We start from the raw sequence: 4,620 nt of genomic DNA, 5'->3' as shown, positions 1-4,620 counted from the left end.
ATTGAGGTTAATGGGTAAATTCTCAGAAGACCAAACAAGATAATTCCTGTAAAGCACCGAGCTCAGTGTCTGCCACAGCAGTAAACCTTCATGACTGTTTTGTGTATTATTATTAATAACGGGCAGTTGTAGCATTACCTCCACTGTGGATTTGTCCCAAATTCTCTCGATCTGAATTACCCCTTCCTCTTGGGAGTTTCGCATCTCCATGTACCATACCCTAAACCTTGCTAGTTATCAAGAAGTTTAACAAGGTCCCTAGACATCTTCAAGACACATTTGGAAAAGAATATTGACGTTTGTGTATATTCACATGCGAACACACACGCGCGCGTGCACACACACACACACACACACGGAAGTCCTGACAGGAGAAGTCACTTAATTTCTGGAAATAGTGGATAACATTTACTCACTTTTCTCTGGGCCAGGCACTGTGGGAGCACTCCCTGGGCGTGATCTTTAATCCTTGTGAAAAATCCTTTGAAGTAGACACAGCATATTCCTAATTCATGGAGGAAGAAACTGCGCATTTGCTCGCGCAGCTGGCGTGACAGAGCTGGGCTGTTACCCCAGGGTCTCTTGGTCCCAGAGCCCGAATGTGAACCTGTGAGTATCTTTGTTCATTGCATCGGTGTCAGAACCAAGTCTGTGGTCAGCTGGCTCGTCTTGCCAGTTTGTGTGTTTCCTCCCCCATCGCCCCATGGAGAAGGTCCACTGTTTGCTCCTTCACATCCAGGGACGTTAGGCACGGCAACATTTGATCACTTTTCCCCCAGCAGCTTCTTAATGCTGCACAAAGCTGCACTAGAAAGAAAAGAAGATTTTCTATCTGTAATTTTATTCCCAAATAGTGAGCCAGGTAGCAACAGAGAGTGAGGAGGTGGGGCTTATGAATGCACTAAGCCCCTGTCTGTATGGGGATGAATTTCTGAAAAGAAAACGGAAATAGCGCTCTGAGAAAGCGGGCATGTGTCTTTATTACGGTAGATGTGTGGCTCCTCCAGGTAAACAGCTGAGCCCCGATTCCTCTCTGAGGAGCCATACAGCAGTACCGTTCTGCATCTGCTGGCTTGAAGTCAGGAAGCCAAAGGCAAGGTTTTCATTGGGGCTTTGTGGACTCAGCCCCCCTCCTACTTCCTCTCTCCAGTGATGCATGGTCCTGAAAACAGCAAAGATGATGGAAATTGTAACCAACAGCTTAGTAAATATGCAGGTCATTTTTTCTTTCTTATTGCTTTTGGAAAGATGGCATTGCAAATTTGCCAACTCATTTTTTTTTCCCAGGCAGTGAAAGCAAAACTATCTGTTAAAAAGTGTGTGGAGCTGCCAAAATCCTGCTGAGCAGCCCCCAACATCTGGAATTCAAACTGCTGCAAATGCAGGGAGCAAGAAAGCTATTATCCTGCTGTTCCCGGCAGATAAAGTCATGCTCATTAAGGCTTAGAGTGATATCCAGGGCTTCAGTTCGACTGTGAGAATAGCTATTGTCTTGTGAAAGTCTTGCCTCATGCTACTGAAATCTCATCAAAGAGCATGAGATGCTGTCTAAAATAGGGGTGATGTTTCCCTCTGTATATGTGTTCTCAATTAAAGGTACTTTTATTTAAACACACAGCCATTTGATATACAGTAAATGTTTGTTTACCCAGAACTCAACCAAATAAAAAATTTTTAGTTAGCCTGTTACTCAAGTGGCCCAAATAGTAAAGAACCCACCTGCCAATGCAGGAGACATAAGAAACTCGGGTTCAATCCTTGGGTCGGGAAGATCCCCTGGAGGAAGGCATAGCAGCCCACTCGAATATTCTTGCCTGGAGAATCCCATGGACAGACAAGCCTGGTAAATCCACGGGGTCACAAAAGAGACACAACTGAGCAACTCAGCACACAAGCACAGCACACGTGGGCAGGGTCAGATTATCTCCCTGTAAGCTAAGCGAAGGCACTTACCGTCGGGCAGAGGGGCAGGCCTCTGAGACAGGCCGCTATGTATGGCTGTAATAAGAGAAGCAACGAAAAGCAAGTCAAAGAAACAGCTCCAACATGGAGTCGGAACTGCCTTCTCCCTGCATCACAGCAGATTTTCATAATGATGAGCCTGTTGTCTTACAGCATTTTTACATTTCTTTTCTATCATCAAAGATAGATTACATTCTGCTGAGTAATATATGTTTAGTATTTTGCACGTGTATTTGAGTTAGTTCATCAGTTTTAACTATTGAAGTGCAGGATGGCAACTGGTCCCTTCAGGCACACTGCAGGCCCCGGCCCTGAACAGGTGCTGGTGGAAGATCTTTAACTGATGATGGGGCTCCTTCCTCTGGGGCTTCCATCTGACTTCAGCATCCAAGCCACTACTAAAACCTGGGCCACACTGATGCTAAAATACCGAATAACATGTTTCTGCCATTAAATTAATCGATAAGATTTCGCAGAAAATATTCAGTTCAGGGCTAGATAATCAGAATTCTGTTGATCTTATGCAAAACTGTATTGCATGGATTGCATTTCAATTGATATGTCTTTTATATGATATTAGCTACTTCCTCAGTGTTTATAACACTGATCAAAACTATGCAGGCTGCAGGTGAACTTAGGCAATGTTAGTAACATAAAGAAACAATTCATGTATTTTAAAGGGCTGTTGCTGCTGCTGCTGCTAAGTCGCTTCAGTCGTGTCCGACTCTGTGCAACTCCGTAGATGGCAGCCTACCAGGCTCCCCCGTCCCTGGGATTCTCCAGGCAAGAACACTGGAGTGGGTTGCCATTTCCCTCTCCAATGCATGAAAGTGAAAAGTGAAAGTGAAGTCGCTCAGTCATGTCTGACTCTCAGTGACCCCATGGACTGCAGCCCACCAGGCTCCTCCGTCCATGGGATTTTCCAGGTGAGAGTACTGGGTGGGTTGCCGTTGCCTTCTCCATTTCAAAGGGCTAAATGAGATTAACTTAACATAGTATATTTCTTATTGTTCGGTTGCTGAGTTGTGTCCAACTCTTTGAGACCCCATAGACTGTAGCACGTTAGGCTCCTCTGTCCTCTGCTATCTCCTGGAGTTTGCTCAAATTCACATATATCCATTGAGTCAATGATGCTATCTAACCATCTCATCCTCTGTTGCTCCCTTCTCCTTTTGTCTTCAACCTTTCCCAGCATTAGGGTCTTTTCCAATGAATTGGCTCTTTGCATCAGGTGGCCAAAGTATTGGAGCTTCAGCATCAGTCCTCCCGATGGGTGTTCAGAGTTGATTTTCTTTAAGATGGACTAGTCTGATCTCCTTTTTGTCAAGGGACTCTCAAGAGTCTTCTCTAGCATCACAATTCAAAAGCATCAATTTTTTGGTGCTTAGCCTTCTTTAAGGGTCCAGCTCTCAAGTTCATACATGACTACTGGGAAAAACATAGCTTTGATTATATAGACCTTTGTCAGCAAAGTGATGCGTCTTCTTTTTAATACACTGTTAGGTTTATCAATGTAGTATATGAATATTATAAATAATGCATATGATAGATATCCTATGTATCTATTAATATATATGTGTTTATTAGCAAGCTGCTGCACCATAATTAACAATAGCAGCCAACTCCTAGGAAGTAATATGTTACGTTGATGCAACCACATGTGTTATATTTTAATGGACTATATTATAAAATGCACAGATCTTTAAGTGTAAAGTTCAATACATACATTCATATAACCCACAAACCTATCAATTTATAAAAATAGGGACTATTTCTATCACCCCCGAAAGTTTCTCTGTGTCCCTTGCCAGTCAGTCACCCCCCTTCCGCTTTTATCTGCCAAGAGCATCCGCTGTCTGACTCCCATCACCATAGATGAGTCTTGCTTGTTCTAGAACTTTATATTGAGAATCATACACTAGGTACCCTTCGTGTCTGGAAGGTATGCAAGACTTGTACACAAAGCAGTGCTGAGAGAAACTTGAAGAGCATCTAAATAAGAACTAGGTATGCCACATTCATGGACCGTTCTCCAAAATTTATGTATGAAGTAAATGCAATCCCAATCAAAATCCAAGCAGATTTTTTTTTTTTTTTTTGGTAGAAATTGATGGTTTGATTAGGAAATTTATGTGGAAATACAAAGAACTTGGAAAAGCCAAAGCAGCTAGCTCCACGTTTTCTGCTGGTCGGATGGCCTCTCCGGCTATTCCCACCTGGACGGTGCTGCGGACTGGGCTCCAGGCTCAGGCAGGAAAGAGAGTCCGTGGTTGCACAGGCCCAGCCGTGCCTGCGATCAGGGGCTCACAGCTGGGCTGCAGACTTAGGAAGACTACAAGCTGGGCTTCACAGCTCGGTGAGAGGCTGGCGGTGATCTGCTGGGCAAGTTTGCTGGGCTTTCAGTGAAAAGGGGCTCCGGCTGTGAACTGCGATTGGGCGGGGCTCGAGGAGGCTTTCCCCAGTAGGCGGCATGGCTGGCCCAGCTCCCTTGTTGGATAGGGCTGCGGCTGTGCTGCAGGATCAAGCAGGGTCCCTGCGAGGGCAGGCCATAGGAGGCCCCCGGGGGGATGGGCTGCAGCCGCGGGGTTGCCGGAAGTCCGCGTTGGTCTCGCTCCTGCTACCGGAGGGGGGGTAGCTCCGGGGGGCCCTCTAGGGGGC

At 45.4% G+C, this 4,620-nt stretch overlaps 1 long non-coding RNA gene across 1 annotated transcript; it reads right to left on the bottom strand.

Annotated features, from left to right (window-relative positions):
* Positions 1-957: 957 nt before the first annotated feature.
* Positions 958-1,779, bottom strand: LOC123329055. The gene is made up of 2 exons (XR_006544195.2): positions 1,720-1,779; positions 958-1,162 (listed from the first exon to the last, which is right to left on the bottom strand). It is a non-coding gene; the product is annotated as an uncharacterized LOC123329055 (long non-coding RNA).
* Positions 1,780-4,620: the final 2,841 nt, after the last annotated feature.

This window comes from Bubalus bubalis, chromosome 14, assembly GCF_019923935.1.
Source record: "Bubalus bubalis isolate 160015118507 breed Murrah chromosome 14, NDDB_SH_1, whole genome shotgun sequence".
Classification (NCBI taxonomy): domain Eukaryota; kingdom Metazoa; phylum Chordata; class Mammalia; order Artiodactyla; family Bovidae; genus Bubalus; species Bubalus bubalis.
Note: the sequence above shows the minus strand (reverse complement) of the source record. Positions and strands in the feature narration are given on the sequence as shown.